This window comes from Enhydra lutris, unplaced genomic scaffold (genome assembly GCF_002288905.1).
Source record: "Enhydra lutris kenyoni isolate GAN:26980312 unplaced genomic scaffold, ASM228890v2 scaffoldscaffold24, whole genome shotgun sequence".
NCBI lineage: Eukaryota > Metazoa > Chordata > Mammalia > Carnivora > Mustelidae > Enhydra > Enhydra lutris.
The window spans coordinates 1,753,224-1,767,884 of record NW_019154108.1 but is presented as its reverse complement, the minus strand read 5'-3'; positions in this window follow the sequence as shown (position 1 = coordinate 1,767,884).

Sequence of the window (14,661 nt, the reverse complement as noted above, 5' to 3'; positions counted from 1 at the left end):
GAGCCTTACGACGGGGCCACAAGACTTGAACAGCTTACATGGGCTTCCTTCACTGGGCTTAACCCGGCCTGATCGTGTTTTTCCTCGGGGGCGGGACTATTTAACATTTGCTTGTGTCCAGAGTCCACAGGGCTAGTACAGGATCCGAAATCATTGTAAATCCTCCAGAGACAAATTGGTTCTTTTTAAACGAAACTAAGTAAAAATGTTGTGAGTGTGCAGTGCATTGGTTGCCTGTGAAGGAGGCATGAGATGGGGAGACGTGAATCGGCCACGCCAGAGAGTGAACGAGGGAGAAGGCCCACCATGCTACATCCTGACGTGTCATGAAGACTATACTTGGCTTCAGTGCCCCTTAAAGGACCTCACGAACTATTGGCTGGTGAGGACAGTGTGGTTTGATATTGGCCAGGTATGACACAGCATCTTTTCTGCCCTCCTCAGTCAAAAAGTCTCCTTCCAAGGCAAAGTAATTGAGAGCACCACGCTCTCAGGGAAAAAAATAAAACTCAAGCAATTAAACACAATATAATTTGATGTATATAGGAATGAATATATTTAGCTCTCGACTTGTTCCCCTAAGAGATCTAAGGTTGGGATTCCTGAGTGGCTCAGTGAGTTAAGCCTCTGCCTTCGGCTCAGGTCATGATCTTAGGGTCCTGGGATCAAGCCCTGCATTGGGTGCTCTGCACAGCAGGGAGCCTGCTCCCCCCCACCACCACCTCTGACTGTCTTTCTGCCTTCTTGTGATGTCTGTCAAATGAATAAATAAAATCTTAAAAAAAAAAAAAAAGCAGTAGGAGAAAAAGCGAAATCAGTGGGAACATAAACTGGACCCAAGAAAGAAGGGAAATGTGGACGAGAAACCCCTGCAGCTTGCTTTGAGTGGGCTTGGGTTTAGTGGGAAGTTCTAAAATAGCAGATGCAAAAAGTAAAACCTTAACAGCTGTTAGGTTGGGTGTCCCCTCAAAAATGTTCATCCAAAGCACTTTTCTTGATACTGGAATTAATAATAAATTTCGCCCAAAAAACCACAGAAAGAGGCCATCATGTAGTGTGTCCATAACCGACAAGAGCAGACTTTAGAGGGCCGTTTCCCATGAGCCCCTCAGGAGTGGCCGAGCCATCCTCAGCGAAGGACAGCTCAGTGAAAGGTCAGTGCTGTGTGATCCAAGGGCATGGCTCTCTGATGGTCCAGCTTAAGGCAAAGGTAGATTTCACAGTCTCTGAAGGAAAATGGTTTTCCTTTAGACAATAGCTCATATCATAAACCTTGTTTTCTCTAAGTCATGATTCTGGTGGTCATTTGTAGCGAAAAGCTCAAGACTGTACAGGAGAGCTCGGCAGCGCTCTTATGCCAGATTCTATCACAAGCGAATGGTGGTAGGATTTGGTTTCAGAACAATTTACGGAAAAGAAAATGGAAACTGAGAAAAGTATTTCCATTAATCTAATTTTTGCCTGTAATCTTGGAATAGAGCCCATTCTGTTTGGGTAGTAAAACACCTTAATCCAGCTCACAGAAGGATACCAATGGTAAACGCGTCAACAATCAAACATCGTAAGTACAGACATAATCTGAATCTTATTTACAATTTATTTCATTTAGTATGGATTCATCACTTCTCATAATCCCCTTTCCTGCAAATGAATATAACATTTTTGGCATCATTCAATTCCATTAAACAAACATTTATTGTTCATTATTTACAGTAAACAAGTAGCTAACTTCTTATATTTTAGAGTGTGTTATCGCATTAACACTCAGTCCCATGGACTCTAAACAAAATGTTTCCCTCAGAATTTGGCATCTATGGCCTAGATTTTGACAGAGCGATGTTAATGAGCCTCCTAGATAAGGTATTCGCTCTAAGAAGGTGCCATTTACCAAGATTAAAGCTTTGCAAATAAAACCAGGTTTATATTTAACTACCTCCCCCCATTCTTCCCTTCATTCCCACAGTGCTATTTCCCTCACACTTCACTGTCTGTGCCGCCAGTGCTCACTAGATGCCAGTTTTTCCTGTTTTCATGTTAGGAGGACGTCTTTCAAAGAAACCCTTTCTTACTGCCTATTTATCAAGACATTTCTTGCCCTTCTGTGTTTCACCTCTCAAAGTACTGGCCTACCTAAACCCAAGACCTCACTTCAACAAATGCCTTCTCACCCGGGGCCAAAGTTTCTCACAATCTCAACCCGTTTGGACGTTTGGACGTGGAGGGACGTTCAGTTCAAACGCAGGCTTCTCTGCTGACCTCTAACCCCTACCCTGAGCCTTTGTTTTGTCTCTGACCTATGATCTGTCCCTGTCCTTGGACAAGTAAGGATCTGTTAGAGAACACTAGTCGCTTGTTAAGTTTTTCCTTCTTCTGTTTTCATTTTGTCTTTCTTCTTTCCAGAGAAAATGACCTTTTTCATCACGTCTCTTTCTCCTTTTTGTCTGTGCTGATGCTTGTGTTCCATTAAAACTTCACCTACAGTCACGAGCAGGTTTGCTCGTTTGGAAGGGCCCCGCACCTGAACAAGGAGACAAAGTCCGTCATCTAATGGCATCACCCTCAAGCTGAAAAAGAAAGACAGTACATAATAAGGAAACCTCTAGGACATCAGACATTAGGTCCTAAGGCAAAAATAAACCAGAGGAGGGAACAAGGAAGAAGGTCAATATTAAATAGGATGGTCAGGGGGTATCCTTTAAGCAAAGACCAGAAGGAGGTGAGGTGGGAAGTAAACACCACAGGTACATGGGAGGGAAAAGCAGCTGGCAGGAAGGACGGAGAGTGCAAACATCCTGCAGTAAACTTGTGTCCTGGGGTGGTGGGGTGGGGGTGATCCGGCACCAGCAAGGAGACCAAGGAGGCTGAAGCTGAGAGAGCCAGAGGGGTGCAGGACAGAAGGTGAGATCAGTGGACAGTGAGATGGGACGGTGGGGGGGGCAGAAGGTTGCTACACCGTTCTAGAAAGCCCAGGGGTTTTTTGCTGAATGAGAAAGGGGAGTATACCCAGGAGAAAATTTATGACCCGAGTTACGCTTTAAATGAGTCTTTCTGGCTGCCGCGTACTGGAGAGGAGCAAGGATGTTCACAGCATGACCAGTGTAGATGCGGTCACAGGTACCCTGTAAGCGGGCTGTAGCCGTCGCGGTGGCAACGGCGGGGGGACCCTGGACAGGCTTCAAGCGGCGGGATCTGCGGGTGCTGCAGGCAGTGTACAGTGTGCGGCGGTGCCCCGCGGCTGACGGCGGTGCCCCGCGGCTGACGGCGGTGCCCCGCGGCTGACGGGCAAACACCCACCCCAGGGAAACCCTCGCGCGCTTTTTGAAAGCCCAGGGTCTGTCCAAATGATCCTCCGTCGGCGTCTTCCATCCGCCGCCAACAGAACACTGTCGACCGCGCGGAGCTCACGGGCGATGCTCAGCCCACCCGGCCCGCGAGTCCCTGCGGTGCCCGGGACTCGGGGCCACCGGCTCCCAGACGGGCCTCCCGCTGTCTCAGCCCCCGCGTCTTCTCCCCTGGGCTCCCCCCGGGCTTCGCTTCTCCAACACTCCTTGCAAACCTGCCAGGGCTCTCGTGTGCGTCCTTCTGTCCTCCGTCCCCGTGTCCCAGAGGTCCCCGGCCTCGGACTGCTCCAGCCCCGCGTCCCGCCGGCTCACAGCCAGGCGCTGCCGCGAGGCCCGGGAGCTCCGCCGGGGCAGCGCTCGCCGCCCACTGCCGGGTCTCCCCAGCGAGGCCGCGGTCCGCCGCGGCTGCCGCAGCCGGCCGGGTCCCGCGCCCGCTTCTCCGCGCGCCGAGCTTCCCGCGCCGCAAAGAAACCCCGGGAAATGCTTCCAAGGCCACTCCCGGCTCTCCCCAGTGCCTGCTCCTGTTCCGCCCGCCTCCCTCCTGCCCCGACTGGGAGAAACGCCTCCTCTTCCCCGCCAAGGCCAAAGCTCACCCCGTGGTTCTGGGCCGCGGAGCCCCCGCTCCGCCCCCTCCCCGCCCCCCGCCGGCCCCCGGCCCCCGCCCCCTCCCCAGGCCTGTTTCGGAAACCGCTGATCAGACCTGCGTTCTGTGACTGTCTACGTCTGCGTAGCTTCCAGAGCTACACGTCTTACTGTTTGTTCGTTTGTTTAAGATTTTATTTATTTATTTGACACAGACAGCGAGAGAGGGACCACAGGCAGGGGGAGTGGGAGAGGGAGAAGCAGGCTTCCCGCCGAGCAGGGAGCCCGATGCGGGCCCATCCCAGGACGCGGGGATCATGACTTGAGCCGAAGGCAAACGCTTAATGACTGAGCCCCCCGGCTGCCCTATACAACCACACGTCTTAAATGGATGATTTGGGGGATAAAAATTATATCTCAGCAAAATTAAAATGAAAAACAAACCAACCCTGCATCTCTTCTGCCCTTTTCTCCTCTGCTCATACATACATTCTCGTCTCTGACAAAATAAACAAAAGCTAAATTCGGAAAGGCAATCTGCATTTGCTGGCCACACAAGCATTTAAAGAGCGCCAACTGTGTGCGGGGTCTCTCCCAGGTACTTGGACTCACTATGGTACTTAGCTAATGACAGATCTTTCTTTGAGATCAGTTTTGTGCCTGGCACTGTGCAAAGCATTTCATCCTCTCAGCTACCCTAAGAAGGAGATTTTACGATCTCCGTTTTACATAAGAAAACTGAGCCTTAGAAGGGGTTGGTAACTGGCTCAGGCTCGCCCCGGGGGGTACAGTGGGGACTGAACCCCAGACCCGGGTTTGTGCAATGTACCTCACCACCAAGCCCTTCGTATATTAAGCTGCGTGAGGAGGTTTTAGGTTGGGTGGGAGCAGAGAGGTAAGAAATCTGAAAGTTCGCTGCTCCCAAATTTCATGCGTTCCTCCATCCCGTGTGAGCTCCCTGTCCTGATTGCTGGGCCCAGCTACGTGCTTCCAACCCAACCGCCCCTACTAGAACAAGGGACTGCGGCGCCCAGTCCGAGTGTCGTGTTGGGGGAACCGTCAGACACAGGACCCTGAACCTGTAGCTCCTCTTTTGTATCTCACAGCGGGAGGAACGTCGGCCTCCCGGGAACCCGGGGGGAGGTGGTGGCTAGGGAAGGTGAGAGGAGAAATAAATCTGAGTAACAGGCAAAAGCATGGATGAATTGCTCTCCTTCAAGGGTCTTCATCCTCTACTACAGAGAAAGGCCTTTTCTCACCCTGTGGTTTTTAACATACTCTAAAGTTGGTTTCGTCTGAAGATCTTACATCAACATAGCACGGAGTCATGTTGGCCGGGATCGGAGAGGGCGGAGTTTCAGATGCTTCCAGGTGGTCCCGGGATCGGAGAGGGCGGAGTTTCAGATGCTTCCAGGTGGTCAATACTAGCTCCCTGACGGACTGCAGAAGCTCAGTTTTCTTCATGTTTACTTTCAAGAGTGGGGGGCGGGGTGCGCCTGGGTGGCTCCGTGGGTTAAGCCACTGCCTTCGGCTCAGGTCATGATCTCAGGATCCTGGGATCGAGCCCCAAATCGGGCTCCTTGCTCAGCCAGGAGCCTGCTTCCCCCCTCCCCGCCCCCACTCTCTCTCTGCCTGCTTCTCTGCCTACTTGTGCGCTCTCTGTGTCAAATAAATTAAATCTTAAAAAAAAAAAAAAAGCATGAGAAATGTGCTGGGCTCCCACTTATTTTCTCCCTGTGATGTTTTGGAGTTCTGCTCCAGAGCCACCAAAACCTAGCAGCCCACCGCTTTGAGGCACGCATGCGACAACCGTGCCCTTCCCTCCCGCACAGAGCACTACCTTTTAGCGCGGAACATTGAGGCCACACACAACAAGCCACAGATTCACCCTCAGGAAATCACCGAGTTTGCTGTCCTGAAGCTCAGAAGGGAAAAGGGAGGATGGCACAGCTCTACCTCCAGAGTGTCCATTCCCAGCCTGCCCTTTGGGCCGGTGCCCTGCATCCGGGCTGGGCCACTTGGCCCCTGTGGAGCAGACACTTTGCGGCCTCCACCATGACCCCTCAGCCTCAGCCCAGGCTTAGTCCCTCCCCTTGTGGGCCTGGGCTAGGGGCGCCCAGGTGCTCACCACCTCCTCCCTGGTATGCAGACTTCTGCCGGGGCCACCGATCTCCCCTGGGGCCCCCTCCCATCTTTTGTTCATAGTGTGGGGGTGCCCCCCTGCGCTCCAGGATGGACCAGGCCCTGCCTCGTGTCTACTGCCATCCGTGCTGTGAACGTACCGCTCGATAAAGTCAGGGCAAATGGAAGAAACAAATGGAAGAACTGGGCTGTGAGCATAGAACACAGCTAAGTGTGGAGTCCTAGTACTTGTAAGGAAGCAGTGGAAAAGGGTTAATGAAGGCTGGAAGTGTAACTCGTGAGATGGGGAAGTGTCCACCCGCAGACTTTTACTGAACCACAGCCACGCTCGAAATGCCGGAATAGGCAGAGGGAACAGAAAAATAATGACCACAGAAAGCCCACAGTTGGTGGGAAGAGGTTATGTGTACAAAACTGAGAAGTTGTTTACCAGGCAGCATGGGGCAGGACTTGGCATGAGTAAATGGAGCTTCAGTACTCACGTCCCCCAATACCCGAGTACCTCACCCACAACTGAGAGTATCTTCTCTGCTGGGAAGAATTCCAGCCAAGAACCCTCACCCTCGGAACCGGGAGGAGAGGGAAGTTGAACATCTTACGGGAGTTTGGACTATGAAAGCCAGTATGGGAGGTTGGGTTAGTGTTCAGATAAAGAGCTGAGAAGAGCATTTCCTTCATAATCTCTTCTATCTGGGTGGACTCCACATCAAATGCTTGGAACCTTCCATTTCGGAGGGCGTTTGAAAACACCTCACCAAATCCCATGGAGAACACATGACTGAATGGGAGGAGAGGTAAGGAGTGTGTGATTAAGCATTTGCATGTGCTTATGCATTGTTGAGAAGGAGGGGAGGAGAGTGACACACCAGAAACATTTTAATAGAGCCTGACTCTGTGGCCGTGAGAACCTCTTAAAGCCCTCGATCTGTTCCCTGTGTCAGTTATGCCGCCACAGATGAGTATTAGATGAGAGGAATCAACATGCCCTATCTCTGTGCACTCAGGATTTCCTCACTAATGACTCATTCGCCTGTGACTGTGAATGCTGTTTTTGGAGGTTGCCGTAAAATGTTACACGTGTTGCTAGAACAGGATAGTTTTCTAAAAAGTTATATGCATTCTTTAAAGAATATAAAGGATGGACAGTTCCCAATTTATGATGGCTGGACTTGGGACTTTTTGACTTCATGGTGGTACAAAAGCAACACACATTTGCAATTTGAATTTGGGTCTTCTCCTCAGGAGCCATATGTGGGGCGATCCTCTCTCGGGACGCTGAGCAGAGGAAGCGAGGCACAGCTCCCAGTCAGCCCCGTGATCCTGAGGGAAAACAGTCGACACACAACCATTCTGTACACACACAACCATTCTCTTCCTCAGTTTCAGTGCAGTATTCAACAAATTACATGAGATACTCGACACGTTATTATCAAACAGGCTTTGTGTTAGATGATTTTGCCCAACCGTAGGCTAATGTAAGTGTTCTGACCATGCTTACCATAGGCTAGGCTAAGCCATGATGTCTGGTAGCTTAGGCGTATTAAATATTTTCAACTTACGGTGGGTTTATTGGGATATAATTCTCTCTTATGTAAAGGAAGATCTGTGTATGAGAAAATAAATGATCTCATCATGTGGCGTGGCTGACTAATCTCGTCTGTTCTGGCCTCAGATGGAATTCATTCTGTGACACTTGAGGAGGTTCAATAGCTGAGTCACAGAAAGGACTTCCCAAGTGACTGTCAGGTCCCAGGGCGCTTCTCGTAAACTCCAGAACCTCCCAGGACCTTCCCAAGGGCACACCCTGAACCCTGGGCCATGTGCATTCTCGTTCTAGTGTGGTAGCTCAGAGAACTGACAAAGGTGGTTATGGTGGTGGAGATGAGGTTTCTGAACAGCATCTTCAAGAACGGGTGAACAGGGGCGCCTGGGTAGCTCAGTGGGTTAAGCCTCTGCCTTCGGCTCAGGTCATGATCCCAGGGTCCTGGGATGGAGCCCCATATCGGGTTCTCTGCTCAGCGGGGAGCCTGATTTCCTCCCTCTCTCTCTGCCGGCCTCTCTGCCTACTTGTGATCTCTGTCAAATAAATAAATAAAATCTTAAAAAAAAAAAAAAGAACAGGTGAACAGCTTGTAGCTAAACATGGTCAGTGTACAGGTGAGTAGTGGATGGTGTAACTGGGGTGGGCGGCGGTTAGCCAAAGTCAGAAAGAACAAGTTCCAGCTCTATTCAAGAAGCACCCCAAATTCTTGAACAACCAGAAGGAAGGACAAGGGTAATATTCGATGTTAGAAAGATTTCCCAGACTGTGGTATGGAGGAAGAGACTAGAGGCAAATGAAACAACAACCCTATAATCAAAGAAATGCAAGTTGGAGGATTAAGGTAATGGTTCGTTGATTTGTGAAATAAGGTTAACAATATGTTTGTTCTGGTAGGGTGTGCTGCCTTTTCACACAGGATGGGATGTTGTTTCTTTGTTTTTGTTTTTGTTTTTTTTTAAAGATTTTTATTTATTTATTTGACAGAGAGAGATCACAAGTAGGCAGAGAGGCAGGCAGAGAGAGGAAGGGAAGCAGGCTCCCTGCTGAGCAGAGAGCCCGATTCAGGACTCGATCCCAGGACCCTGAGATCATGACCTGAGCCGAAGGCAGCGGCTTAACCCACTGAGCCACCCAGGCGCCCAGGATGGGATGTTTTAAGAGTGGTGAGTGATGGTGCCATCCCAGCTTAGAAGGAAGGATGGCAGCAGGCTGACAGAGGCAGGAGGGAGGACGGCTTCCACAGAGTGTATCCCGAACCACCTCTGGGACACTTTCCCAAAGGGCTCTGTTGGTGTGGCCATGCCTCATCTGTCTGGAACCACATTCCCAGCCCACACAGGCTGACCAGGCCCTTTAGATGGGCTGCTCCATGACTCAGCTCAGCGGTGGGGTGAGGCCTTGATGAGTCCATACAAAATTCTGGACCAAGTATTTAAGAAACAGGGAGGAGAGGGGCACCTGGGTGGCCCAGTGGGTTAAGCCTCTGCCTTTGGCTCAGGGTCATGGTCCCAGGGTCTTGGGATCGAGCCCCATATCGGGGTCTCTGCTCAGTGGGGAGCCTGCTTCCCCTCTCTCTCTGCCTGCTTCTCTGCCTACTTGTGATCTCTGTCAAATAAATAAATAAAATCTTTAAAAAAAAGAAAAGAAACAGGAGAATTGCTCGTGAACTGACTTGGCCTTTTACTGGAGAGCACAGCACAGTCATTTACTTGCTTCCGTTGTGTGACAGCGGTCGCCAGTTTGGGAGCCATTCAGGGGCACAGGGCTGTGTAGGATTTGGATGACTGATTTACCACCAGTTCATCAGATGAGCACCCCAAAGTTGGGGACTGTCTAGTCATTGTTTCTCGATGACACCAAGTACAATGTCTTGGACAACGGGCTCTCAATAAACTCTTGTTGAGGGAACAAATGTGACCTTGATGAACTGAGATTTCCTGCCCCTCAGTCTCCATCCAAAAACTGAGAAAATCGTCTCTTTATACCCATCTATTTGTACCTACCATATTTCTGAGAATGAAGTAAAAATATAAGTAAATATATTTGAAAGGCATTTCAGTACTCTGCTTGCCAGGATAACTGCTTTGTGGTACATTATATTGAAAACTAAAAAGAAAATATAACTACAAGAAAGCATAAAAGTCGCATGGTATGGAGGATTAGTATTGGACTGTGAGTCTACAACCAAAGACTGTTTTGAGTCGGCCTCTAACTCTCTTGGTGATCTTGGTAAGTTGATTTACATTTCTTGGTCTCAGCTTCAATATTATTTTCAAAATTAATGCTGTATGATTATAATTATGTTTTATTGAATTCCATCATTATTTCCCCTGTAAAACAAAGCTCACACTGGGCCAACAGGCATGTTCCCAATTTCATCATATCATACCACATGTCCCTTAAAGTCTCTATAACGCAGTCTTCTTCTGGAAAGTGGTGCCATAGACAAGCTGATCTTAATTCTTACCTTTGCTCTAAAATTCTGTGTCACACAAGGGGTAAGAATCAGTGCTCCTTTCCTAACTGCACTTATACCGTAGGTGAAAAAAATGTTGGACTCCCTCATGCTGTGTAGGTCACTGCTTCCTGGGATAGCTGTCCTTGAGATTTGGCAATGGGTCATTTAAGGGATTAGAATCAGTGATCTGTAGAAGGCCATTAATTCACCAAGAGTCATTAAGTTCCTTCAACTTGCCAGGTACTGTGCCAGGAAAACAAGAGATTAAGACAAGACGTCAGCTCTCAGTCTCCTCAATAAGATAGACCAAGTAAATAAATATGATCATTTAATCCTTCACTTTATATTACTTCTATTTTATTTTATATTAGTATGTTTCCATTCTTAAAGGGTTTCCTTTAAGTCCTTTAAAGTACTAAAGTACCATTAAGTACTAAGTACTGATACTTTCCTAGAGTATACATGTCTCCGAGATTGTTTTTGGAATATTAGTGTTACTTAAATTTAAGTCACTTCTAAATCTAGAATTTGTTTTTATATATGCCATAAGACTTTTCCAAGTTTAATTTCCTTCACATGGATCAACAGTTTTGCCAGTTACATTTATTAAATTATCCATCCTTTTTTTCACTTAATTGAATAAAATAGTTGTCATTTATTTAATGTTCATAGATAGTGAGCCCTATTTCTGGATTTTCTATTTCACTTACATAGTTGGCTATTCCAATAACATTACCAAATTTTTAATTTTAATTTCAGCATCTTTACAGTATGTTCTGATATCTGGTGATGTAAGTATACTTTGCTAGTCCTTCTTTGCTAAATTTTATTGGCCATTCTTGTACATTTCGTATTCCATATAAACTTTCAGATAATTTTGGAACCTTAATTGGGTAGTGTTTGGATTCCAGTTGGAACCATATTAAAATTCACTTTGGGGAACAGAACATTTTTATGATGTTTCCTATCTAAGGGCATAGTGTGACCATTTTTTCAAACTTTGCTTTATGTTCTTCAATAAGATTTAACTATTTGGCAAAAGAGAGTCAGTAAAAAGTATATTTAAAAAATAATATTTTCGGGCACGTGGGTGGCTCAGTGGGTTAAGCCTCTGCCTTCGGCTCAGGTCATGATCTCAGGGTCCTGGGATCGAGTCCCGCATCGGGCTCTCTGCTTAGCGGAGAACCTGCTTCCTCCTCTATCTCTCTCTCTGCCTGCCTCTCTGCCTACTTGTGATCTCTCTCTGTGAAATAAATAAATAAAATCTTAAAAAAAATATTTTCAATGAGGAGACAAAGGGTTTCTAAAATATAAAAGGCTCTTATCAGTTGGTAAGATAGGGATAAACAACCAAAATAAAAATGAGCAAAGGACAAAGATAGGTAATATACAGAAAAGTAAATCCAAACAGCTTACAAACATATGGAAAGATGTTCAAACTCACCCCTAAAGACCTCCAAACTGAAGATAAAAGCAGGTAGTTCTTTATACTAGGGTTTCACACCCGTGGCACTGCTGGCCTTTTGAGCTGGATAACTCTTCCTTGTGGGGCTGCCTTGAGGACAGTAGGATGTTTAGCAGATCCCTGGCTCTGCCAACTGGAAACTAGTAGCACCTCCCCCCCAGCCATAACTAACAATTATGACAATCAGAAATATCTCCAGACTTTGCCAAATGTCTCCTGGAGCAGACACAATCATTACAGTTGAGAACCACTGATTTTTTCCATTTATCAGATTAGCAAAACAAACCAAAACCAAAAAAACCCAACAACTTGATTACACCTATTGTTAGCAAGATTCAGGGCAAAACCAATACTCTCATGTTGCTAGTTTCTGGAAAACAACTGAACAATGCCAATTAAAATAAAATGTGTATACTCTTTGACCCAGCTAACCCACTCCTGGAAATAAATTTCATAAAAATGAAGCAAACGATACATAGACATATATTGTCCAAGGATGTTAACTGCACCATTGTGGGCAGTGAACAAAAACCTAAAAACAGAGTCAATGGCCATAAATAAATTACAGTGCACCCACACAATGGGACATTAGAAAGAATTAGAGTTTCATCTTATCACAATAGAGCGTTTTCTACAAATTATTCCTGAGGAAAGCAAGATTCAAAAGTACGTAATATAATTCTTTTTGTAAAACCCACATCCCCACATGTTTTTTTATATTAATAGAGAAAAGTAAAACTGCCCTTCCATAGTTTATTTACATCTACAGAATAGGCAAAAATATTTGCATGTCATCTCTCTGACAAGGGTCTAATATCCAGATTATAGAATGAATTCTTATGACTCAAAAAAAAAAAAAAAGAGAAACAACAATCCAATCAAAAGTGGGTAAAAGACTTGAAAGGATATTTCTCCACAAAAGATATATATATATATATATATATATATATATATATATATATACACATACATTTAGCTAACAAATATATGAAAATGTGCTCAACACCCTTAGTCATTAAGGAAATGCAAATGAAGATTACAGTGGGATACCGTGTCACATCCCTTATGATAGATATTTTCAAAAAAAAGGAAAACAAATGTTGGCAAGGACGTGGAGAAACTGTCACCCTCGTAAATTGCCAGTGGGAATGTTCATGGGCACAGTCTTGGTGGAAAACAGTTCAGCAGTTCCTCAAATAGTTAAACAGAGTTATAAAGTGATCGCAATTCTACTCCTAGGTACCCAAAATAATTGAAAACCAGTATTCAAACAAACACTTGCACACTCACATTCATAGCTGTACTACTCACAATAGCCAAAAAGTAGAAACAACCCCAAATGTCCATCGATTGAATAAACAAAATGTGTTATACACAGAAGATGGAATATGTTTCAGTTGTAAAAAGAAATGAAGTACTGATAAATCCTACAATGTTGATAACATTAAATTATTATGCTAAATTAAAGAAACTAGAAACCAAGGGTTACGTACTGCATGATTCCCTTTGTGTGAAACACCCAAGATAGGTTAAGTCCGTAGAAACAGAGAGCACGTTAGTGTTTGCCAGGGGCAGGGGTAAAGGAAGAAGAGAGAGCAATAGGCTATACGTTTCCTTCTGGAGAGGTGAAATGTCTTCCCACTGGGTGGTGGTGCAGGTTACACAACAATACGAATGTACTAATGCCACTGAGTTGTCCACGCAATGGTAACGGTTAATCTTATACTATGTGACTATTACCCCAATTAAAAAATACATTCTATTTGCCTCTGTATTACTTTCCTATTGCTGCATGACAAATTACCACACATTAAGCAGCTTAAAACATTACAATTTAAAAAAATTTTTATTTATTATTATTTTTTAAATTACAACAACAATTTAGCTCATGGTTCAATACATCAGAAGCCTGGGTGGGCTTGGGTGTGTTCCCTGCTTGAGAGTTTCATGGGCAGAAATTAAAGCGTGGGACAGGTTGGAGGCTCTGAAGAAGAATCTATTTCCAAGCCCTTTTAGGTTGTTAGGAGTCTTCAGTTACTGTGTCTGAAGGACTGAAATCACCGGCTTGCAGGCTGTCCACGAAGAGTCAGACTCAACGGCTATGGGGAGCCCATGTCCTTGGTACATAGCCCCCTCCAGCAGCGGCACAGCAAATCTTCCTCAGTCTTCAAATATCTCTGACTTTCTCTTCTGCTACCATCTGGAGAAAATTCTCTGCTTTTAAAGGGCTCTCGTGATTAGATTGGGTCCACCTGGATAATCTCATGTGGCCTTATAATGTCATCTGATTCACAAGTTCCACCCCACACTCAAAGGGGGGAGGGTTACAGAAGGGTAGGGGTCACTGGAGGTCATTCTTAGAATTCTGCCTAGCATAACCTCTTACAGAAAAATAATAAAAACATTTTCTGCCCAATTCGGGAAGAATTATTATTCGTTAATGCCCAACATTGCAAAGAGGATTTGAAGTGTGAGTGATTAATACCAGGGAAATTTTTCAGACCCAGTGATTTACAGATTAACACAGTCCAGGTCTTTAAGCCTCAGGAAAGGACCAGAGAGCTGTTCCGAACAGGCAGACTTCTCCTCCTTAGGCCTCTCCTGTTTCTTTCTCTTTCCTTCTTTCCTTCTGCTAAAGCACTGAATGTCAAAGCAGTTGCCCAGAGGACATCGAGTCTTCTCTCCGAAATCATGATGACGGGTACACACTGTGGCTACAGTTTAGGAACTAGATAATTATATTATGTAGATGAGACGTTCTCACTTTTTGGTCTCAAGATTCCTGTTACTTAGGATCCTAAAGAGTTTTTGTTTTTGTGGCTTATTCCTATTGATCGTTACCATATCAGAAATTAAATCTGGAAATGTTATTAAACAGGAAAACATACAAGCCCCCAGTTTCTTAGCCTTTAGAGTGATGACTCATCGCATCAGGTAGCCTCTAGAGTGGAAAAGGAAGGCAGGCCTATTATTCAGTAAAGGAAATAATGTCTTATACTGTTACGAAAGTAGTTTCACCTCCTGGAACCCAAAAAGGTCCCAAGGAGCCCTCGGGTTTCTGGATCACACGCAGAAGCCCACGGGCAGGTGTAAGCGCCAACGACTGCATTTCTTCCGATCCATCAGCTCA